At 46.2% G+C, this 25,948-nt stretch overlaps 1 non-coding gene across 1 annotated transcript; it reads right to left on the bottom strand.

Annotated features, from left to right (window-relative positions):
- Positions 1-23,191: 23,191 nt before the first annotated feature.
- On the bottom strand, positions 23,192-23,329 carry LOC114809404. The gene has a single exon (XR_003757190.1). It is a non-coding gene; the product is annotated as a small nucleolar RNA SNORA7 (small nucleolar RNA).
- Positions 23,330-25,948: the final 2,619 nt, after the last annotated feature.

Raw genomic sequence — 25,948 nt, 5'->3', positions numbered from 1 at the left:
CTACCTTATCTGTAAAACCACGATTAAGACCGGGAGACCCATGTGGGACAAGATTGTGTCCAACCTGATTAGCTTGTACCTTCCCCATCAGTTTAGAACAGTGCTTGACACACAGTAAGCGTTTAACAAATACCATCGTTAGTGTGATCATTATTATTATTATTACAAACCTGGCTATGATCTCACTGTTCTTCACTCATTCAATCGTATTCATTGAGCGCTTACTACGTGCAGAGCGCCGTCCTGACAATGTTCTTGGAGTTCTTGACTTGTCCTCTCATCCAACTCGATGCTAAGAGTTGGTGACGCTGCTTTAGATATCTGGTGGAGCAGAGCACAGATCCTTAGAGAAAGTTGGTCACTGCAGTACCCCGAAAGAATACACGAGAAAGCTATACTGCCAGAGTACGAAGGGATAAAAAATGACTCGTCACCAAAGGACCTTCTTTGATGAGATGCTCACCGGACAAGGTGGATTGCAAACAATAATAATAATGATGTTGGTATTTGTTAAGCGCTTACTATGTGCAGAGCACTGTTCTAAGCGCTGGGGTAGATACAGGGTCATCAGGTTGTCCCACATGAGGCTCACAGTCTTAATCCCCATTTTTACAGATGAGGTAACTGAGGCACAGAGAAGTTAAGTGACTTGCCCACAGTCACACAGCTGACAAGTGGCAGAGCCGGGATTTGAACGATTTGAACCCATGACCTCTGACTCCCAAGCCCGTGTTCTTTCCACTGAGCCACGCTGCTTCTCTAACATCTTATTTGTGGGCACATTCCTTGCCCACACCCCTCTCATCAACTGTGTTTTGGTTTGGTGGCTCTCCCTTTGGAGGTGGAGTTTTCTTTCTAAATTCTATTCTGCTTAGTTTAACTCACTTGGGAGGAGAGTGACTGTATCGGCTTTCTGCACATCTCGAGAGCCTTATCTAGGATTAGGCCCTTTAAAGAAGCAGTCTCTTTCAGAATGTATTGTCTTAATTCTCAGAGACAATGTGTGGCCTAGTGGAAACATCACAGACCTGGGAGTCAGAGGACCTGAGTTCTAATCCCGGCTCTGCCACCTATCTGCCGTGCGATCTTGGACAAGTCATTTAACTTCTCTGTGCTTCAGTTACCTCATCTGTAAAATGGGGATTAAATCCTGCTCCTTCCTATTAAAGACTGTGAACCCGGTGTGGGACAGAGACTGTGTCCCACCTGATTAACTTGTATCTACCCCCTCAGTGCTTTGAATAGTGTCTTGGCAACCAGAGAGTGCTTAACAAGTACTATTACTATCATTATTATTAATCCTATCTTTTCCTAGAGAATGAATTAAATCCCCCAAAACACTTACTAGCTTTCTGTGGGGCCGTGACTAGTAGCTCCATTTTTTCTACTGGTTTTGCAGGTATTTGAAGAATCTGTGCCTTTCAAGGAACTCCTTCCTGTTTTGGTATTCAACATTCCTCAAATTTGATTAGCATTCCCTTGGCTTCTATGTTTATACCTTCTTCGTTTGAAATTATTATCAATCTCCAGTATTTTCTCCCTCACAGCGTTTACAAAAATGAAGGGTATTTCATTCATTTTCTTTCCCTCTCACTGTTGCCACTCTCCTTACTGCAAAAATTTCAATCCCTCATTTTAACAGAATTTTTTCTCATCTTCTATAAAATGCTGGCAATTAAAAGCTAATTGGAAGTTATGAGACATCCTTATTCAACTTTACTGCTCTCTCACTCCTAGTAGCAGTAGTTTTCATAGAGTAATAATAATAATTATGGTATTTGTTAAGCGCTTACTATGTGCAGAGCACTGTTCTAAACGCTGGGGTGGATACAGGGTCATCAGATTGTCTCCCGTGGGGCTGACATTTTTTTTTTTAATCCCCATTTTTCCAGATGAGGTAACTGAGGCCCAGAGAAGTGAAATGACTTGCCCAAGATCACACAGCAGTCAAGCGGCGAAATCAGGATTAGTACGCACGACCTTCTGACTCCCAAGCCCGGACTCTTGCCACTGAGCCACGCTGCTTCTTCATATGCCTCTACAGTGTACAAGACCGTATATTAAGTGCTGGAAAAAGTACCCAGATGAGAATTAGACATGCCCCCTGGCTTCCTAGGGCTTTTCAAATCTGATTTGCTCAGTGGAGAACTACAACCTTTATTCTATATGGAAATGTAAAATTAATGTTATCCCTAATATGTAGCATAAGGAAGCACCCAGTGAAGCAGAGGAATCTGAGAAATTATTGTCAGGGAAGGCGTCATTCATTCATTCATTCAATCGTATTTATTGAGCACTTACTGTGTGCACAACACCAAACTAAGAGCTTGGGGAGGTCCGATATAATGATAATCAGACACGTTCCGTGCCCACAACGAGCTCGCCGTGTAGAGGGGGAACATCAGCAGAGCAGAGGTTGCTGGGGAAGCCGTTTACTGCTCAAGAGGTCGTTATGAATCAGGACGAAACAGCGGCACTAAAACCAGATACCAGTGGACCAACGTGGATTCCCTGCAGAAGGAAGGAGGGAGAAGGATAAGGAGAATCCTTCTCCGTGAGTGGTAGGAATGGAAGTCCCAGTTTGGACTCCTTCCAAAGAGAGAGGGCAGTGACAGGGGAGGAAGACCAAGTTCAGAAAAGATAATCCCCTGGTAACAGAGGCCCTAAAACAGAGAAAAGGATTTTAGAGCCAATTAAACCCAAGTGGTCTTTGGAAGGCCAAATGACTCAATTTAGATAAGCATATTTTGGACACATAATCTGGAAGAATAATTCTCTGGAGAAGACACTAATGCTAGGAAAAGTTCAGGGAAAATGTGGAAGAGGCAGACTGGCAGTTAGATGGATAGAGAGCATAACAATGATAACGGAAGAACCTTTAGAAAGGTTGCGGATTATGGCAGTGGACGGGACGTTCTGGAGCAAGCATATCCATGGAGTCGCTATAAATTGGAAATGACTCAATGGCACTTAATAATAATAACAGAGGCCCCAAGGCCAAACAAGACCCCCCCCCCCCCCTTGAGCGAAAGCTCTATCTTGCTTTGTTTTCCCACCTCCAAAGATAATAATAATAATAAAATATAATGATGGTATTGCTAAGTGCTTACTATGTGCCAGGCACTGTTCTAAGCACTGGGGTAGATACAAGGTCATCGGGTCGGACACCGTCCCTGTCCCACAGGAGGCTCGCGGTCTTAATCCCCATTTTACAGATAAGGTAACTGAGTCACAGAGAAGTTAAGTGACTTGCTCAAAGTCACATCGCAGACATGTGGCTAAGTCAGGATTAGAACCCACGACCTCAGACTCCCATACCTGTGCTCTTTCCACTAGGTCACGCTGCTTCGTGAGTGTGGCGCGTCCCCTTCCATGGAGGAGGACAAAGGAGAAACAGGTGAGGAGTCACTGAGGCTCCCTTCTGTGATGCCCTGATTTGCTCCTTTTATTCACCCATGGCCCACTCTGCCCCACAGCACTTTATGCACATATTGTAATTGATTTATTTATTTTAATGTCTGTCTCCCCCTCTAGACTGTAAGCTCATTGTGGGCAGGGAATGTTTTCTACCAACTCTGTTACATTAAACTCTCCCAAGCGCTTAGTACAGTGCTCTGAACCCAGTAACCACTCAATAAATACCATTTGTTGATTGATTGACCAGTGGGCAATGAAGGGCAGGATTGCACAGGGATGGAGGATTGCATAGAGGTAGCTCACAATGAAGACTTTGAGAAGCAGTGTGGCTCAGGGGAAAGAGCCCGGGAAAGTCAGAGATCATGGGTTCGAATCCCAGCTCGGCCACTTGTCAGCTGTGTGACCGTGGGCAAGTCACTTCACTTCTCTGGGCCTCAATTACCTCATCTGGAAAATGGGGATTAAGACTGTGAGCCCCACGTGGGGCAATCTGATTACCTTGTATCTATTCCCATAGCTTAGAACAGTGCTTGGCACATAGTAAGCGCTAACAAATACCATCATTATTGATATTTCCCCACCTCCAACCCTCAGCACTTATGTATATATCTTTAAATTATATATTACATTCTACCTTTTTATTCATATTAGTATCTGTCTCCCCCTCTAGACTGTAAGCTTGTTATGGACAGGGAACGCGTCTGCTAATTCTGTTGTATTGCATTCTCTCAAGCACCTAGTACAGTTTTCTGTGTATCGTCAGCTCTTAATAAATGTGATTGATTGACTAATCTAAGGATTAAATAACTGAGTAGTCATTGGCGCTATACAAGTGTTTTCCCGGCTCTATCCCTCTGAATCAGATTCACTCAATTCTCCTTGTCCTGTCTCGTTTTATGCCGTCAAGTCATCTCCGACGCCATGGACACATCTCTCCCATAACACGCCACCTCCATCTGCAATCGTTCCGGTAGTGGATCCAGAGAGTTTGCTTGGTCAAAATCTGGAAGTGGTTTACCATCGCTGCCTTCCATGCAGAAAACTTGAGTCTCCACCCTCGATTCTCTCCCGTGCCACTGCTGCCCAGCACAGGTAAGTTTTGACTTATAACCGATTGCCTTTCATTTGTTAACCACTGGCTAAGAATGGAATGAGCAGGCCTCTGCTTGATGCCCCCTCCAGTAGTTGAGACTGGTAGAGTACTGGAAACTCTCCGGGTGTGACCCTGAGAGGCTACTTCTCCTAAAATAATAATAATAATAATTATGGTATTTGTTAAGCACTTATGTGCCAGGCGCTGTACTATACGCTAGTGTGGATATAAGCAAATTGGGTTGGACACAGTTTCTGTCCCATGTAATAATAATAATGTTGGTATTTGTTAAGCGCTTACTATGTGCAGAGCACTGTTCTAAGCGCTGGGGTAAACACAGGGGAATCAGGTTGTCCCACGTGGGACTCACAGTCCTAATCCCCATTTTACAGATGAGAGAACTGAGGCACAGAGAAGTTAAGTGACTTGCCCACAGTCACACAGCTGACAAGTGGCAGAGCTGGGATTCGAACTCATGAGCCCTGACTCCAAAGCCCGTGCTCTTTCCACTGCGCCACGCTGCCATGTGGGGCTCACAGTCTCAATTCCCATTTTACAGATAAGGTAACTGAGGCACGGAGAAGTGAAATGACTTGCCTGAGGTTACATAGCTGACAAGTGGTGGAGTGAGGATTAGAACCCATAACCTCTGACTCCCAGGCCTGTGCTTTACCCACTATACCATGCTGTTTCTCTAATAATGATGCTATTTGTTAAGCACTTGCTAAGTGCCGGACACTGTACAAGGCACTGGGGTAGATGCAAGCAAAACAGGTTGGACACAGTCCCTGTCCCACAAGGGGCTCACAGTCTCAATCCCCATTTTACAGATGAGGGAACTGAGACACGAGAAGTGAAGTCACTTGGCCAAGGTCACACAGCAGACGAGTGGCAGAGGCGGGATTAGAACCTTGCGATTTCCAGGACTGTCCTCTATCCACTAACTCATGCCGCGGGATGAAAAGCCTGCAATCTCGCAATAATTCACACTAAGGAAAACCCACGATAGACAACTCCCCCATTATAATGCAGCACCCGTAAACATCTGCACTAGTTAACCAGAACAAACATTTCTTCCAGTGTGCAAGGCAGCACGTTTATGTTGTTGGAATAATGTTGTCTAATTCCCAAAATGTGTTTCGGCCCAAACAACTTGTAAAAATCACCCACTGTAGCGGCATCGAGTATATTTTTAATTTATACAGCACATTACAAATGCCTTTAACATTCATTCATTCAATAGTATTTATTGAGCGCTTACTATGTGCAGAGCACTGTACTAAGCGCTTGGGATGAACAAGTCGGCAACAGATAGAGACAGTCCCTGCCGTTTGACGGGCTTACAGTCTAATCGGGGGAGACGGACAGACAAGAACAATGGCACTAAACAGCGTCAAGGGGAAGAACATCTCGTAAAAACAATGGCAACTAAATAGAATCAAGGCGATGTACAATTCATTAACAAAATAAATAGGGTAACGAAAATATATACAGTTGAGCGGACGAGTACGGTGCTGTGGGGATGGGAAGGGAGAGGTGGAGGAGCAGAGGGAAAAGGGGAAAAAGAGGGTTTAGCTGCGGAGAGGTAAAGGGGGGGTGGCAGAGGGAGTAGAGGGAGAAGAGGATCTCAGTCTGGGAAGGCCTCTCGGAGGAGGTGAGTTTTAAGTAGGGTTTTGAAGAGGGAAAGAGAATCAGTGTGGCGGAGGTGAGGAGGGAGGGCGTTCCGGGACCGCGGGAGGACGTGACCCGGGGGTCGACGGCGGGATGGGCGAGACCGAGGGACGGCGAGGAGGTGGGCGGCGGAGGAGTGGAGCGTGCGGGGTGGGCGGTAGAAAGAGAGAAGGGAGGAGAGGTAGGAAGGGGCAAGGGGACAGAGAGCCTCGAAGACTAGAGTGAGGAGTTTTTGTTTGGAGTGGAGGTCGATAGGCAACCCCTGGAGTTGTTTAAGAAGGGGAGTGACAGGCCCAGATCGTTTCTGCGGGAAGATGAGCTGGGCAGCAGAGTTCATCCCAAGCGCTTAGTACAGTGCTCTGCACATAGTAAGCGCTCAATAAATACTAAAAAAAAAAAAAAAAAAAAAAAAAAAAAGAATAGACCGGAGCAGGGCGAGAGAGGAGGAAGGGAGGTCAGAGAGAAGGCCGACACAGTAGTCTAGCCGGGATATAACGAGAGCCCGTAACAGTAAGGTAGCCGTCTGGGTGGAGAGGAAAGGGCGGATCTTGGCGATATCGTAGAGGTGAAACCGGCAGGTCTCGGTAACGGATAGGATGCGTGGGGTGAACGAGAGAGACGAGTCAAGGATGACACCGAGATCGCGGGCCCGAGAGACGGGAAGGACGGTCGTGCCATCCACGGTGATAGAGAAGTCTGGGAGAGGACCGGGTTTGGGAGGGAAGATGAGGAGCTCGGTCTCGCTCATGTTGAGTTTTAGGTGGCGGGCCGACATCCAGGTGGAGACCTCCCGGAGGCGGGAGGAGATGCGAGCCCGAAGGGAGGGGGAGAGGGCAGGGGCGGAGATGTAGATCTGCGTGTCATCTGCGTAGAGATGGTAGTCGAAGCCGTGAGAGCGAATGAGTTCACCGAGGGAGTAAATGGAGAACAGAAGAGGGCCGAGAACTGACCCTTGAGAAACTCCAACAGTTAAAGGATGGGAGGGGGAGGAGGCTCCGGCGAAGGAGACCGAGAATGACCGGCCAGAGAGGTGAGAGGAGAACCGGGAGAGGACGGAGTCCGTGAAGCCGAGGTGAGATAAGGTATGGAGGAGGAGGGGATGGTCGACAGTGTCAAAGGCAGCAGAGAGGTCAAGGAGGATCAGAATGGAGTAGGAGCCGTTGGATTTGGCAAGAAGGAGGTCACGGGTGACCTTAGAGAGAGCGGTCTCGGTAGAGCGGAGGGGATGGAAGCCAGATCGGAGGGGGTCTAGGAGAGAATGAGAGTTAAGGAATTCTAAGCATCGATTGTAGACGACTCGTTCTAGGATTTTGGAAAGGAAGGGTAGTAGGGAGATAGGGCGATAACTGGAGGGGGAAGTGGGGTCGAGAGCGGGTTTTAACCTAGTGACCGTCGCCATTTGTTCCCTTTAAGCAGTTTTTAGGTAACCCCTTGAACGGTATAAAAATGACAGCCGGTTATCGAAGTGGCTTATTTGATTTCTTTACTCATTCAGTCTTCTTAGAGCTGCTTCTGATCATTTTCCTTATGCATCTGATGATGGGTCAGTTGGTGGCGTGTGTCTAACAGATGATCTTCTCTAATGCCTGATCCGTAAAACATTCTGAGCGAAAATATTTGAAATAGGAAAAGTACGTTACCTCGACTAACTTGCACTAATCTGATACTTGTAAAGAGTCATCGGATGTAAATAGGAACTGTTACTAATAAAATACTCTAATCATCTTAAAGGGCGTGCAGGATTGTTACTTAACTGAGTTAAATTATATATTACATACTACCTATTTATTCATATTAGTATCTGTCTCCCCCTCTAGACTGTAAGTTTGTTATGGACGGGGATCGTGTCTGCTAATTCTATTGTATTGCCTTCTCTCAAGCAACTAGGACAGTGTTCTGCATATTGTAAGCATAAAGGGTCTAAAAACAGATTTTCCCCGTTGCTTTGAAAATGGCTCATTTGTACCGGTGACCTCTTTGACTTCAACTTGAAAAGCTCGGAAGGATAATAAGAAGAATAATAATGTTGGTATTTGTTAAGCGCTTACTATGTGCAGAGCACTGTTCTAAGCGCTGGGGTAGATACAGGGTCATCAGGTTGTCCCACGTGAGTCTCACAGTCTTCATCCCCATTTTCCAGATGAGGGAACTGAGGCACAGAGAAGTGAAGTGACTCGCCCAAAGTCACACAGCTGACAAGTGGCAGAGCCGGAATTCAAACCGTGACCTCTGACTCCCAAGCCCGGGCTCTTTCCCCTGAGCCACGCTCTTAAGGCAAATCTATAAATGGGTTATAGCACAGTGCAAGCAGGTGGGGAAAAATCTGATGAATTTACTCTATTTGTTTATTTCTAAATGTAGATTACCTTTTTAACTCCTATTGCATGACTTTCAAATATTCAACTTGCAAAGCTCTGGATACATAAGGCAAATCTAAGAATGGGTTATAGCACAATGCAAGCAGCTGGGAAAAAAATGACAAATTTACTCCATTTGTTTATTTCTAAATGCAGATTATCTTTTTAACTCCTAATGTGTGACTTTCAAATATTCAACTTGCAACTTGACTACATAAGGCACATCTAAGAATGGGTTATAGCACAATGCAAGCAGATGAGGAAAAATTTGACAAATTTATTCCACTTGTTTATTTTTAAATACAGATTATCTTTTTAACTCCTAATGCGTGACTTTCGCCTATCAATTTGCATTGTGGTGAGGTGACTTTTGAAGCCTTTTAAGTGTTATTAATTTATTAGTACCATTAATGATACAATATAAATGATAATTGTGGTATTTATTAAGCACTTACTCTGTGTCAAGCGCTGTTCTAAGACAGTAGGTTGTACTTATTGAGCGCTTACCGGGTGCAGAGCCCTGTACTAAGCGCTTGGGTGAGTACAGTGATATAACAGACACATTCCCTACGCACAACGAATTTACAGTCTAGAATAATAATGATGATGGTATTTGTTAAGCGCTTACTATGTGCTAAGCACTGTTCTAAGCAAAGCACCAGGGGAAGGCACAAGATGATAATTTCAGACACAGTCCCTGTCCCACACAGGGCTCACAATCAAAGTAGAAGGGAGAACAGCTATTGAATCCTATTTTACCAGTGAAGTACCTGAGGCACAGAGAAGTTAAGTGACTTGCCCAAGGACATACAGCAGGCACATGGCCGAGGCAAGATTAGAACCCAGGTCCTCTGACTCCCAAGCCCATGCTCTTTCCACTAAGCCAGGCAGCTCCTCCGTTATTGTCGTAATTATTACATATTTGTTAAGCGCTTACTATGCATCATGCACTGTTCTAAGCGCTGGGATAAGTGTGGTGTTATCAGGTGATTCAACTTCTCAGTGGAGGCAAAAAGGTTGTTTCCTTTAGTGGAAACACAATCATTATTATTATGATATTTAGTAAGCACTTACTATGTGACGAGCACCGTTCTAAGCTCTGGGATAGAATCAAGGTAATCAGGTTGTCCCACGGAGGGCTCACAGTTTTAATGGGGTTTAAGACTGTGAGCCCCAAGAGGGACAACCTGATTACCTTGATTCTACCCCAGAGCTTAGAACAGTTCTGGGCACATAGTAAACGCTTAACAAAGACAAAAATATAAAATAAAATAAATAATCCCCATTTTACAGATAAGGTAACCGAGGCACCGAGAAGTTAAGCAGCTTGCCCAAGGTCACACCGCAGACACACGGCGGAGCTGGGATTAGAATTCACGTCCTCTGATTCCCAAGCCCGTACTCTTGCCACTAAACCATGTTGTTTCCCCATAAGAAATGGGACCCAACTATAATACCCAAAATTTCAGCTCACATGTAACTCTCTTTTGCCTTAATTCCAGGAAGCATCCCAAGTGGGCAGGGATGTGTCTGCCAACTCTGGTTTATTATACTCTCCCAAGTGATTTGTAGAGTGCTCTGCACACAGTAAGCACAGTAACAATAACTATAATACATTGATTGTTGTCCTTAATAATAATAATGTTGGTATTTGTTAAGCGTTTACTATGTGCAGAGCAGTGTTCTAAGCTCTGGGGTAGACACAGGGTAATCAGGTTGTCCCACGTGAGGCTCACAGTCTTCATCCCCATTTTCCAGATGAGGGAACTGAGGCCCAGAAAAGTGAAGTGACTCGCCCACAGTCACACAGCTGACAAGTGACAGAGCCGGGATTAGAACCCATGATCTCTGACTCCCAAGCCCTGGATCTTTCCACTGAGCCATGCTGCTCCTTAAGAGTCCTTGATGTTCATAACAGCAATCCAGTTCAGTAGACAATCAAAAATAAACCAGTAGGAAGATTATATTTTTTTGCTTGTGTAGAAAGTAGGTGAATGAGCCTTTAGCCCAAAATACAAGCTTTAATAGGCCATTTTAAAAACCTACTGCAAGGTCTAAATATAATCTCTTTGCAATAACTGTGATTATGTGCCGTAGTCAATGGTGACTTCTCTGAGTTCAAAGAACAACTAACTATATTGATACATAAATATATGTATATGTATAATAAATAATGATGATAAATATCGTATTTATTGAGCCCTTGCAGCGTGCTAGGCACCGTACTAAGCATTGGGGTGAACGCAAGAAAATTGGGTTGGACAGAGTCCCTGTCCCACATGGGGCTCACAGTCTCCATCCCCATTTTACAGATGAGGTAACTGAGGCACAGAGAAGTGAAGTGACTTGCCCAGGGTCACATGGCAAGCAAGCATATTTGTGTGTGATTGTGTGTGCGCGCGTGCGCGTATACATATAGAGTAATGCTCTTGGATGTTTGACATTAGTGTTACAATTGGGAGCTTTGTATGTGTAGACAAATGACTAATAACCCCAGCGCTTAGAACAGTGCTCTGCACATAATAAGTGCTTAACAAATACCAACATTACTATCGTTATTATTATTATTATTATTATTATGGTATTTATTAGGTACTTAGCGTGAGCCAAGCATGGTGTTTAATCCCTGGGGTGAGTGCAAGACAATCAGATAATAATAACAGTGATGGTATTTGTTAAGCACTTACTATGTGCAAAGCACTGTTCTAAGCGCTGTAATAATGTTGGCATTTGTTAAGCGCTCTACTCTGTGGCAAGCACTGTTCTGAGCACTGGGTTAGATTGAAGGTAATCAGATTGACCCATGTATGGCTCACAGTCTTCATCCCCATTTTACAGATGAGGTCACTGAGACGCAAAGAAGGGAAGTGACTTGTCCAAGGTCACACAGCTGACAAGCCAAGATCCGCCCTTTCCTCTCCACCCAAACGGCTACCTTACTGCTACGGGCTCTCGTTATATCCCGGCTAGACTACCGTGTCGGCCTTCTCTCTGACCTCCCTTCCTCCTCTCTCGCCCCGCTCCGGTCTATTCTTCACTCCGCTGCCCGGCTCATCTTCCCGCAGAAACGATCTGGGCATGTCACTCCCCTTCTTAAACAACTCCAGTGGTTGCCTATCGACCTCCGCTCCAAACAAAAACTCCTCACTCTAGGCTTCGAGGCTCTCCGTCACCTCGCCCCTTCCTACCTCTCCTCCCTTCTCTCTTTCTACGGCCCACCCCGCACGCTCCGCTCCTCCGCCGCCCACCTCCTCGCCGTCCCTCGGTCTCGCCCGTCCCGCCGTCGACCCCCGGGTCACGTCCTCCCGCGGTCCCGGAACGCCCTCCCTCCTCACCTCCGCCAAACTGATTCTCTTCCCCTCTTCAAAACCTAACTTAAAACTCACCTCCTCCGAGAGGCCTTCCCAGACTGAGCTCCCCTTCTCCCTCTACTCCCTCTACCGCCCCCCCTTCACCTCTCCGCAGCTGAACCCTCTTTTCCCCCCATCTCCCTCTGCTCCTCCCCCTCTCCCTTCCCACCCCCTCGGCACCGTACTCGTCCGCTCGACTGTATATATTTTCATCAACCTATTTATTCTGTTAATGAAATGTACATCGCCCCGATTCTATTTAGTTGCCATTGTTTTTACGAGATTTTCTTCCCCTCGACTCTATTTATCGCCATCGTTCTCGTCTGTCCGTCTCCCCCGATTAGACCGTAAGCCGTCAAAGGGCAGGGACGGTCTCTATCTGTTGCCGACTTGTTCGTTCCAAGCGCTTAGTACAGTGCTCTGCACATAGTAAGCGCTCAATAAATACTATTGAATGAATGAACAAGCGGCAGAGTTGGGATTAGAACCCACGGCCTCTGACTCCCAAGCCTGGGCATTTTCCACTAAGCCACATTGGCCAACATGGTTCCTGACGTATGCGAGGGTCAGAGTCTAAGAGGTAAGGAGAGTCTCTCTGTGCTTCGGAGAGGTCGAGTGATTTTCCAAAAATCACACAGCAAATCAATCCCTCCTCCGTGTGCTGTTAATCAACCAATAATCAATAGTATATTTACTGAGCACTTACTACGTGCAGAACCCTGTACTAAGTGCTTGGGAGACTAAAATATGATAGAGTTGAAAGACGTGTAACCTGCCCACAAGGAGCTGAGAGTCTTTCCACTACACCATGCTGCCTCCCGTCATGTTTCAGAGATCTGTGAAAACATGCAGTTCGTAAAAAAGGTTAAGATTCTGATTCACCCACTTCCAAATATAAAAAATGGGACTAACTATATATATAAGCTTAACAAGATGATTCTCTTTTTCACCAAGATGAAAATGCATTAAAATGCTTCTTTACCTTGGGAAATCCCTCGGTCAACATTTGCTAACCAATTTTTCAAGGACATACGGTTCAACACTTTTCTAAGCATAAAACCTTAAACCGATTTTACATCGAATGTATAAAGCAGTCTATAACGGTCCCTGTCCACAAAGAGCTTTCAAAAGTGCAAAGGGGTCGGGGTGGGGGTGAGGGGGGTAAGAACCCAAGTGCTTAGGTGTCATGGAAGAGCTGAAGTGGTAGTAAATAGGAAAATGGGGTGAGAAGTCCACAACTCTAGACAACACTACCGTCCCCTTTCCCGTCTCACAAGCCCATTACCTGGGCATTATCCCCGACCCACCTCTCACTCAACCCCCGTATTCTGTCGGTTCTCTCTTTACATTTCTAGAATATACACGCCCCCTTCCCGCCATCCGACCTGGTCCCGTGCCGATTCATTCATTCGGTCGTATCTATTGAGCGCTTACTGCGTGCAGAGCACTGTACTAAGTGCTTGGAAAGCACAATTCAGCAATAAAATCCAAGTACTTACATCCCACCTCGGCTACTGCATCGGCGTCCTCACTGGCCTCCTTGCCTCCTGTTTCCCCACTCCAGTTGATGTTTCTGTGGGCTCCATGGGTCATTTTTCGAAAAAAATCCTCAGTCCACGTCTCCATAATCTTCAAAAGCTTGCAGCGGTTGCCCATCCGCCTCTGCGTCAAATAAGAATCTCTTTCCCTTTGGCTTTGAGGCACTCAGCTATCTCCCTCCCGCATTACCTTGCTCATCTCTCACGTGGGACAACCTGATCGCCCTGTATCTACCCCAGCGCTTAGAATAGTGCTCTGCACGTAGTAAGCGCTTAACAGATACCAACATTATTATTATTATTATTCCTGTATTACAGGCCGACACGCGTATTTCGCTCCTCAGACGCCAACCCACTCACAGCACCTCAATCTCGTCTTTGCCATGTCTCCCTTCTGGTCTGGAACTCCCCCTTCATATCCTGCAGACCGGCATTTTTCCCACCTTTGAAGCTGTGTGAAATCCTATCTATTCCAAGACGCCTTCCCCGATTAAGTCCTTATGAGAAGCGGCGTGGCTCAGTGGAAAGAGCCTGGGCCTGGGAGTCAGAGGTCACGGGTTCGAATCCCGGCTCTGACACTTGTCAGCTGTGTGACTGAGGGCGAGTCACTTCACTTCTCTGTGCTTCAGTTCCCTCATCTGTAAAATGGGGGTTAAGAGTGTGAGCCCCACGTGGGACAACCTGATTCCCTTGTGTCTACCCCAGCGCTTAGAACAGTGCTCTGCACATAGTAAGCGCTTAACAAATACCAACATTATTATTATCATTATTATTATTATTAAGTCCTCACTTTCCTTGTTTGTCCTGGCTTCTACGTTGTCTTTGCATCTGGGACTGTACCGCTTAAGGAAAATGTCAGTTCTACCTCCACCTCCGGCCCCAAAGTACTTAACATTATGTATCCATCCGCAATTTATTTTAATTCATTCATTCAATAGTGTTTATTGAGCGCTTACTATGTGCAGAGCACTGTACTAAGCGCCTGGAATGTACAGGTCGGCAACAGATCGAGACGGTCCCTGCCGTTTGACGGGCTTACCCCGTGGCTCAGTGGAAAGAGCACGGGCTCTGGAGTCAGAGGTCATGGGTTCGAATCCCAGCTCGGCCATTTGTCAGCTGTGTGACTCTGGGCAAGTCACTTCACTTCTCGGTGCCTCAGTTACCTCATCTGGAAAATGGGGATGAAGACTGTGAGCCCCACGTGGGACAACCTGCTTCCCTTGTGTCTACCCCAGCGCTTAGAACAGTGCTCGGCACATAGTAAGCGCTTAACGAATACCCACATCATTATTATTATTAATTCCTGTCTCCCCTTCTGTCCGTAGCTCCTCGAGGAAAGGGATCACATCTACTAACTCTTAATATAATGCTCTATAACACTAACTCTATTATTCTAGTATACTAACACTCAGTATAATGTTCTGCACATTGTATCCACTCAGTAGACCAGTGAAGCAGAGCGACCTCCTGGAGTTTAAATCCCCTTCCCTCCAAATTAGACTGTGAGTTCCGTGTGGGATAAGGACTGCATCCAACTTGACTGAGAAGCAGCGTGGCTCCGTGGAAAGAGCCCGGGCTTGGGAGTCAGGGGTCATGGGTTCTAATCCCAGCTCCGCCACTTGTCGGCTGTGTGACTCTGGGCAGGTCACTTAACTTCTCTGGACCTCAGTTCCCTCATCTGTAAAATGGGGATCAAGACTGTGAGCCCCATGTGGGACAACCTGATCACCTTGTATCCCCACCAGTGCTTCGAACAGTGCTTTGTACATAGTAAGCGCTTAACAAATACCATCATCATTATTATTATTATCATCTTGTTTAGACCCCAGCAACCAGTCGAGTACCTGACGTACAGTAAGCGCTTAATAAACTCCATAAAAATTTGTTATGGAAATTTGGTTGCTTTGGAGAAGCAGCATGGCTCAGTGGCAAGAGCCCGGGCTTGGGAGTCAGAGGACGTGGGTTCTAATCCCTGCTCCACCACTTTTCTGCTGTGTGACCTTGGGCAAGTCACTTAACTTTTCTGCGCCTCAGTTACCTCATCTGTAAAATGGGGATGAAAACTGTGAGCTCCACTTGGGGCACCTGATTACCCTATATCTACCCCAGCACTTAGAACAGTGCTTGACACATAGTAAACAATTAACAAATGCCATGATAATAATAAAAATAATAAAACCAAATAAATGAATGCCATTTATCGATTGATTGACTGGAGAGATGGGAGACTAATCAGAGAAGACCTCTAGTTGGTTAGTAAGTGCTTAATAATCGAGATGTTTAATAATGCTGACTATCACTGCTCCTGTATTATCCTCACTGTCCCCCGTTCACGCCCATCCCACCGTCGACCCCCGGGCCACGTCCTCCCGCTGTCCCGGAATGCCCTCCCTCCTCACCTCCTCCAAACTGACTCTCTTCCCCTCTTCAAAACCCTACTGAGAGCTCACCTCCTCCAGGAGGCCTTCCCAGACTGAGCCCCCCTTTCCCTCTTCTCCCCCTCCCCTCCCCCCGCCTTCTTCTCCTCCCCTTCCCCTCCCCTCAGCACTGTGCTCTTTTGTATATATCATTTCTTACTCTATTTATTTTGTTAATGAGGTGTCCATCCCCTTGATTCTATTTATCTTGATGATGTCGTCTTGTTTTTGTTTTGTTCTGTTTTGCCTTGCTGTCCGTCTCCCCCATTTAGACGGTGAGCCCATTGTTGGGCAGGGATTGTCTCTATCTGTTGCCGAATTGTACTTTCCAAGCGCTTAGTACAGTGCTCTGCACATAGTAAGCGCTCAGTAAATACTATTGGTAGACTTAGACTTAGAGAAGCAGCGTGGCTCAGTGGAAAGAGCCCGGGCTTTGGAGTGAGAGGACATGGGTTCAAATCCCGGCTCGGCCACTTGTCAGCTGTGTGACTTTGGGCAAGTCACTTCACTTCTCGGTGCCTCAGTTCCCTCATCTGTAAAATGGGGATTAAGACTGTGAGCCCCACGTGGGACAACCTGATGACCCTGTATCTACCCCAGCGCTTAGAACAGTGCTCGGCACATAGTAAGCGATTAACAAATACCAACATTAACATTAACACAGAGACGATATCTCTACTTGGATGTCCCCCCATCAACTCAAACTTCATATGTCAAAAACTGAACTTCTCATCTTGCCGCCAAAACCTATTCTCCCCTTAACTTTTCCATCGCCGCAGGCGGCACCCCCCTCCTTCCTGTCTCACAACCTGTAACCTTAGTATTATAATAATAACGATGTTGGTATTTGTTAAGCGCTTACTATGTGCAGAGCACTGTTCTAAGCGCTGGGGGAGATACACGGTGATCAGGTAATCAGGTTGTCCCACGTGAGGCTCACAGTTAATCCCCATTTTACAGATGAGGTCACTGAGGCACAGAGAAGTGAAGTGACTTGCCCACAGTGACACAGCTGACAAGCGGCAGAGCCGGGAGTCGAACCACGACCTCTGACTCCGCAGCCCGGGCTCTTTCCACTGAGCCACGCTGCCTCTCTCTCATTCAACCCGCATATTCGATCCAACACTAAATCCTGTCTGTCCCACCTACACAACACTGCTAACATCCATCTCCTCCACTCCGTCCACACGTCCAATCACTTAATCCAACCCTGTCTTGATTTCTGGCTGACCTCCCCGCCTCCCGTCTTTGCCCACTCCAGTCCGTACCTCATCCTGCAGCCCGGATCATTTTTCTACCGAAAAGTTCAGGCCATGTTTCCCCACTCCTCAAGAAACTCCGGTGTTTGCTCAACAACTTCCATATCGAATAAAAAGTCCTCACCTTTGGTTTTAAAGAACTCAATCACCTTGACCCCTCCTACGTCACCTCGCTGCTCTCCTACTACAACCCAACCCCTCTAATGCCACCCTACTCGCTGTACCTCCATCTCGTCTATCTCATCGCCGACCTCTCGCCCAACCTACCTCTGTCCCGATTAGACCGTAAGCCCGTCAAAGGGCAGGGACCGTCTCTATCTGTTACCGATTTGTACATTCCAAGCGCTTAGTACAGTGCTCTGCACATAGTAAGCGCTCAATAAATGCTATTGAATGAATGGAACACTCTCCTCAAATCTGACAATTACTCTCTTCCCCTTCAAAGCTTTATTGAAGGCCCAACTCCTCCAAGAGGCCTTCCCTGACTAATCCCTCCGTTCCTCTCCTCCCTCTCCCTTCTGCATCCCTCTGACTTACTCCTTTCATTCATCACCCCTCACTAGCCTCACAGCACTTATATCGGTAATTTATTTAATTATTGTCTGTCTCCCCTTCTAGACCGTAAGCTCGTTGTGGGCAGGGAATGTGTCTGTTTATTGTCATATTGAACTTTCCTAAGCGCTTAGTACAGTTCCTTGCACAAAGTGAGTGCTGGATAAATGTGACTGAATGAACGAATTGAATGAACGAATGAAGGAGAAGCAGCACTGCCAAGTGAATAGAGCCCGGGCCTGGTAGTCGGAAGGACCTGGGTTCTAATCCCAACTCTGCCACTTGTCTGCCATGTGACCTTGTGCAAATCATTTCACTCCTCTGGGCCTCGGTTACCTCATCTGTAAAATGGGGATTAAGACTAGGAGCCCCATGTGGGACAGGGACTGTGTCCGACCCAATTTGTTTGTGTCTACCCAGTGCTTAGTAATAATAATAATTAATAATTATGGTATTTGTTAAGCACTTCCCATGTGCTGAGCACTGTTCTAAGCCCTGAGGTAGATACAGGCTGATCAGATTGTCCCATGTAGGGCTCACATTTTTTAATCCCCATTTTTACAGATGAGGTAACTGAGGCCCAGAGTAGTTAAGTGACTTGCCCAAGGTCACACAGCAGACAAGTGGCGAAGCCGGGTTTAGAACCCACGACCTTTGACTCCCAAGCCCGTGCTCTTGCCACTAAGCCACGCTGCTTGTCTAGTACAGTGCGGGGCACATAGTAAGGGCTTAACAAATACCACGATTACGGAATGGGAACGGCGCATGAACTATATCTAAGTTTCGGTAGTGTCTGTAACGAGTGCAGCTTTTGTATATCATCTGTAAGACTTCTTGATTAACCTGCCGATGAGTTAATAGCATAGGTCACTGCTGTTTCTACATTCTATGAGCACTTTCCCCTTTACAGAGTTTTAAATAAGCTCTAGGTATTAAAGAATCAAGATGCCCTTTGAGTAGTGATGAAAAATCTCATAGGGTGGACTTCCAGTGGTTAAATTTGCTGTTGACTCTCGGTAGCGGATCCTTCCTTCTGCAAAAACTTTAATTCCACAATCACCGTTTCAACCTGCTCATTTTCTCTTCGCTAAGTCTTTCCTCTTGGACCCCTGGTTATGAAGCAGAATTTAAAGCTACCCTTTGAGAGTTTTCATGAGTGTAGGCGACTTCGATTAAATCCAGGAGCTGGAGGTAGCGTTTTATTTATATAGTCTTCAAACCTTCATTATACATTTACTAGAATTTGGCTTTTTGCTATTTGCTAAGCATGCAGATCGAGAATTAGTCCGGTTTATGGGGGAATAGTTAAACAAAGTGTGTTAGATGCCATCTTTATCATCAAGCACACAGACCCCGTTCTACGGTTGAATATATCTAAAACCAAAGCCGTCCCTCCATCTGGCAAATTTGAGAATCTGCCCCATCCTCTGGGACCCGAGATCCAAATGACATAGTCGATTCATTAATGGATCGAGTGTATTTACTGAGTACTTACTGTGTTCAGGGCACTGTAGAAAACACTTGGGAGAGCACAATACAAGAGAATTTGTGGATCGTGTCCCCTGTCCTCAATGAACATGCAGTCTGGAGCGGGAGGTAGACATTAATATAAATAAATAACTTCTGCGTATGTATGTGAGTGCTGAAGGGCTGAGGGTGGGTTGAATAAATGGTGGAAATCCCAGTGCAAGGGAGACATGGTGTAGTGGATAGAGCACAGGCCCAAGTGTTAGAAGATCATTCATTCGATAGTATTTATTGAGCGCTTACTATGTGCAGAGCACTGTACTAAGCGCTTGGAATGAACAAGTCGGCAACAGATAGAGACGGTCCCTACCCAGTGATGGGCTTACAGTCTAATCGGGGGAGACAGACAGGCAAAAACAATAGCAATAAATAGAATCAAGGGGATGGACATCTCGTTAAAACAATAGCAATAAATAGAATCAAGGCGATGTACATCTCATTAACAAAATAAATAGGGTAATTAAAATTATATACAAACGAGCGGACGAGCACAGGGCTGAGGGGAGGGCGAGGGAGGGGGAGAAGCAGAGGGAAGGGGGTTAGATCGAAGATCGTGGTTCTCATCCCTGCTCCGCCACGTGTCTACTGGGTGGCCTTGGGTGAAACGCTTCATTTCTCTGTGCCTCAGTTACTTCACCTGCAAAATGGGGATTAAAACTGTGAGCCTTATGCGGGACAGGGACTGTGTCCAGTCCCATTTGCTTGTATCCACCCTAGAGTTTAGTACGGTGCCCGGCACACAGTAAGGCTTAACAAATACCATAATCGTCATCATGGATGAGAAGCAGCGTGGCTCAGTGGAAAGAGCCCGGGCTTGGGAGTCAGAGGTCCTGGGTTCTAATGCCGGCTCTGCCACTTGTCGGCTGTGTTGGTCTTGGGCAAATCACTTAACTTCTCTGGGCCTTAATAATAATAATAATAATAATGTTGGTATTTGTTAAGCGCTTACTATGTGCAGAGCACCGTTCTAAGTGCTGGGGTAGACCAGGGGAATCAGGTTGTCCCACGTGGAGCTCACAGTCTTTATCCCCATTTTACAGATGAGGTAACTGAGGCACCGAGAAGTTAAGTGACTTGCCCACAGTCACACAGCTGACAAGTGTGACTTCAATGCACTTAAATGCCACAATTATTAGTAGTAGTATTGCTATTACATTTGCACTTTAATGCTATAGTTATTACATTTATTGAGTGCTGACTGCACTGTACAAGGCCCTTATCGTCTTATTGGCTTCTCCCAAGCGCTTATTCATTCATTCAATAGTACTTATTGAGCGCTTACTATGTACAGAGCACTGTACTAAGCGCTTGGAATGGACAAATCAGTAACAGATTCGTTGCCAGTCGGTAAGCGCTTAGTGCAATGACCTGCGCACAGTCTGCACTCCAAAAGTACCATTGAAATGAAAGAATGTTTGCTCCTTCTAGACTGTAAGCTCCTTGAAGGCAGGGAATGTGTCTGCCTATTCACTCGAATTTATGGAGCGCCGACTGTTTGCAGAGCACTGTACTAAGCGTTTATTGTTGTAGTGGCCTCTCCCAAGTGCTTAGTGCAGGGTTCTGCACACAGTCCAGCCCTCAAGAAATATGACTGAATTGGATGAATGAGTTTGCTCCTTCTAGACTGTAAACTCGCTGTAGGCAGGGAATGTGTCTGTTTATTGTTGTATTGTCCTCTCCCAAGTCCTTAGTGCTTTGCACACAATAAGCACTCAATAAATATGATCGAATAAATGCTTTGCGCACAGTAAGCACTCAGTAAATACCACTGAATGAATACATTTTATTTACCCCCCCACCCCACCCCAACCCCTCAGCTTTCCAGTGCTTAGGTTCATCTCCTAAACTTATTTATTTACACTAATATTTCTCTCTCCCTCTAGACTGTAAGCTCATTTTAGGCAGAGAATGGGTCTGCCAACTCTCTTACATTGTATTCTCCCAAGTGCTTAGTACAGTGCCTTGCCCACTGCCATCGCTCAGTTAATGTGATTGGTTGGGACCTGTAGACGGGTCACCTGGAATCACTTGGCAATCCCTGACCCTTGGATTGAGCAAATCGAAGGGGCCGAGGACCCGGACGTGGTCTTCGACTCAACTCTTCAGCTCCCTAGATGAATTGACCGAGTGAGGATTGCTAGTTCCCAGAGTCAGTCGATCAACGTTAATGCATTTGGCGCTGATTCTGTGCAGATCACTGTGCTGAGCGCTTGGGAGAGATAAGAGAGAGGCCTCCCAAGTCGACTTCCCCAGGCCTTGGTTTCCTCATTCAACAGTACTTGAATATGCCCCTTTTATTCACCACCACCTTTCGCACACATCCGTGACTTATTTAATGTCCATCTCCCGCTCTGGATGGTAAACTCGTTGTGGGCAGGGAAAATGTCTTCCAACTCTGTTGTACTGTACAACTGAATGAATGAATACTCTCCCAAGCTCTTAGAACAGTGCTCTGCACGCAGTAAACGCTCAAGAAATTCCACTGATTGACGGTAAATCCACCACTGCCGTCGAGGGAAAGCATTTCGAATTTTGACCGCCACTCTTAGGTTTTGGTTTTTTCGCCCATGTACTTAGAGAAGCAGCGTGGCTCAGTGGAAAGAGCCCGGGCTTGGGAGTCAGAGGTCATGGGTTCGAATCCAGGCTCTGCCACTTGTCAGCTGGGTGACTGTGGGCGAGTCACTTAGCTTCTCTGTGCCTCAGTTACCGCGTCTGTAAAATGGGGATGAAGACTGTGAGCCTCCCGCGGGACAACCTGATGACCCTGTATCTACCCCAGCGCTTAGAACAGTGCTCTGCACATAGTAAGCGCTTTACAAATACCAACATTATTAAGTGGCCGAGCCGGGATTCAAACCCATGACCTCTTAGTGACCTCATCGGTAAAATGGGGGTGAAGATTGTGAGGCCCACGTGGGACAACCTGATGACCTTGTATCTCCCCCCCAGTGCTTAGAACTGTGCTTGGCACATAGTAAGCTCTTAACAAATACCAACATTATCATCATCATCATTACTATTCTGCCAAAGACAGATCCTGGAATCTGTGCTTCATGGATTGAATCTGTGTGAGACAGACTACGGAGTGTAACTAATTAATCAGTGGCATATATTGAGCACTCTCCCTCTCTAAACTGTAAGCTCGTTGTGGCGGGCAATGTGTCTGTTATATTCTTCTACTGTAATAACGATAATAATGATGGTATGTGTTAAGCGCTATGTGCGAAGCACTGTTCTAATCACTGGGGGGTACACAAGGTAATCAGGTCGTCCCACGTGGGGCTCACAGTCTTAGTCCTCATTTTCCAGAAGAGGTAACTGAGGCACAGAGAATAATAATGTTGGTATTTGTTAAGCGCTTACTATGTGCAGAGCACCGTTCTAAGCGCCGGGGTAGATACAGGGTAATCAGGTTGTCCCACGCGAGGCTCACAGTTAATCCATATTTTACAGATGAGGTAACTGAGGCACCGAGAAGTTAAGTGACTTGCCCACAGTCACCCAGCTGACAAGTGGCAGAGCCGGGATTCGAACCCATAACCTCCGACTCCCAAGCCCGGGCTCTTTCCACTGAGCCAGAAGTTAAGTGACTTGCCCAAAGTCACACAGCTGACAAAAGCAGAGCCAGAATTAGAACCCATGACCTCCGACTCCCAAGCCCGTGCTCTTTCCACTGAGCCACGCCGCTTCTCCAGTACTCGAGTACTTGTCCCAAGTACTTAGAACAGTGCCCTGCACACCGTAAGAGCCCAAAATATACGACTGACTGACTGACCGCAGAGCACTGTATTAAGTACTTGTCTTACTTGTCTTATGCCGTCGAGTCATCTCCGACCCGTAGCGATGTCACGGACGCGTCTCGCCCAGAACGCGCCACTCTCCGTCTGCGATCGTTCTGGTGGTAGATCCAGAGAGTTTTCCTGGTAAAAATCCAGAAGTGGTTTACCTTGAGCCTCCCTCTCTCAACTCTCTCCCACGCCGCCACCGCTGCCCAGCATAGGTGATCTTTAACTTGTAGCCGATGGCCTTCCACTCGCTAGCCACTGGCCAAGCTAGGAATGGAACGGACGGGCCTCTGCTTGACTCTCCCTCCCGTAGCCGAGATTGGCAGAGGACTGGAAACTCTCCAGGTGCCACCCTGGGAGGGCAATTGAGTATTTAGGAGAGTAAAATACAAAAGTGTTGATAGACAAGTTCCCTGCTCACAGTGAGCTTACAATCTAGAGGGAGAGACAGATATTAATATACATAAATAAAGAAATGACATATATATATATAAATCTATAAATGAATTACAAATCGTTACATTAATGACTATATAAATAACTTACACTGATAATCAATATAATGATAAAGTGTTGTGGAAACCAACGCTTAACCGGCCTTACTCCATTTTGTTTTCAGTCTCCATTTTGCATTTTAATCTGCCTTGGTTTTCCTAAATATTGCTTCAGCCACATCCTTCCCTGTCATCAGTTTCAGCTACGTTCTGTCTTCTGTTAAGAAAACTGGAGTCAAACTTAATTGGATTCGGTTGTCGGTGTGAAGGAACAGCGCACCCGTCATAGACTACAGCTAGCTCCCTCTCCCACTTCTCCATGATGAGGTTGAGCCCGCTTTTAGGACAACTGACTCTGCCCGTCCTCCCCCATACAGGTCTGTATTAAATATTGCAACAAAAAAACCCACTGCACTATGTTTTTGCAACTTGATTTTTCTTTGGACTCAACCCCATTTTACCTCTCCTTCCCCTCTAGACTGACAGTTCGCCTCGATTTAATAATAATAATCGAGGTATTTGTTAAGCGCTTACTATGTCGCGAGCACTGTTCTAAGAACTGGGGGAGATCCAGGGTAATCAGGTTGTCCCAGATGGGGCTCGCAGTCTTAACCCCCATTTTACAGACGAGGTGACTGAGGCAAAGAGAGGTTGAGTAACTTCGGAGTAAGTGGCGGAGTCGGTACTAGAACCCAAGACCTCTGACTCCCGAGCCTGTGTTCTTGCCACTGAACCGCACCTGGATCCTGCATTGGCCATGGATGGTTTAACATAAAACAAAACAATCAACCTTCTACCTGTATTTTCCAAAGGACCCTCCCATCTCTAACCATCTCCCTTCTTTTTTTGTTCTTTTATGGTATTTGTGAAGCGCTTCCTGTGGGCCAGCCACTGTACTAAGTGCTGAGGTAGATGCAAGTGATTGAACACAGTCCATGTCCCACATGGGGTTCACGGTCTTAATCTCCATTTTACAGATGAGGTAACTGCGGCCCAGAGAAGTGAAGTGACTTGCCCAAGGTCACGCAGCAGACATGTAGAGGAGCCGGGATTAGAACTCTAAAGTCCTCTGACTTTCAAGCCCGGGCTCTATCCATTCTGCCATGCGGCTTCAACCAGTGTAACCAGTGTAAGGATAAAGTAGCTCTGTTCCTTTTGTGGAAACCAACTCTTAACCATCCTTATTCCATTTTGTTTTCAGCATCCATTTTGCATTAATCTGCCTTGACGGGACAACCGTGAAAGGCACCTATCCAGGAAGCTGCTCAACTCATTCCCACTTTTCTGATCGGGTTATCCATTAGTATAAACCTTGGTAGTTATGCATATATCCATTTATTCATTCCACTGAGTCATTAATTAGGTTTTTTTTGTACGCCGCCCTTTAAAGATTGTAAACTCCGCCACTAGATTAGCAGGCTTCAGGTCTACTAACCCTATTGTAATAATAAAATTGGTATTTGTTAAGGGCTTACTTAACAGTGCTGAGCACTGTTCTAAGCGCTGGGGTAGATACAAGGTAATCAGGTTGTCCCACGAAGGCTCACAGTCTTAATCCCCATTTTACAGATGAGGGAACTGAGGCACCGAGAAATTAAGGATTTGCCCAAAGTCACACAGCTGACAGGTGGCCGAGTCGGGATTAGAACCCATGACCTCTGACTCCTAAGCCCGGACTCTACACTCTCAAGTGCTTAGTACAGTACTTGGCAAAGAGTGAGGGCTCAACAATTCCTATTGATTGATTGACTGTTGCTTAGCAGTGGTTAAGTTTTGCCTTAATAACAATAATAATAATGATAATAATAATAATGTTGGTATTTGTTAAGCGCTTACTATGTGCAAAGCACTGTTATAAGCACTGAGGTAGATACAGGGTAATCAGGTTGTCCCACGTGAGGCTCACAGTCTTAATCCCCATTTTACAGATGAGGGAACTGAGGCCCAGAGAAGTTAAGCGACTTGCCCAAAGTCACCCACCTGACAGGTGGCGGAGCAGTCAGTCAATAGTATTTACTGAGCGCTTACTATGTGCAGAGCACCGTACTAAGCGCTTGGAATGAACAAGTCGGCAACAGATAGAGACGGTCCCTACCGTTTGACGGGCTTACGGTCCGATCGGGGGAGACGGGCGGACGAGAACAATGGCAAGAGCAGGGATGTGAACCCATGACCTCTGACTCCTAAACCCGTGCTCTTTCCACTGAGCCACGCTGCTTCTCAGCCCTCTGTTCCAATTCCGTGTGTGCTGTTTGTAACTGATTGTCTTCGCAATTCGATAAAGGAGTTTGAAGGCAAATGCTATGTTTCCTACCTCTACTGTCTGTCTAATATAGTGCTCTGCATATGGACACTCCATGTCGATCGAGAGGCAGGACGAGAGGCCTAATGGAAATAACATGGGCTAGTAGTCAAAGGACCTGGGTTCTAATCCCTGCTCCGCCACTTGTCTGCTGAGTGAAACTGGGCAAATCATTTAACTTCTCTG

This window comes from Ornithorhynchus anatinus, chromosome 2 (genome assembly GCF_004115215.2).
Source record: "Ornithorhynchus anatinus isolate Pmale09 chromosome 2, mOrnAna1.pri.v4, whole genome shotgun sequence".
In the NCBI taxonomy this organism is placed as follows: domain Eukaryota; kingdom Metazoa; phylum Chordata; class Mammalia; order Monotremata; family Ornithorhynchidae; genus Ornithorhynchus; species Ornithorhynchus anatinus.
The sequence above is the reverse complement of the archived record's forward strand: the minus strand, read 5'-3'. Positions and strand labels throughout refer to the sequence as shown.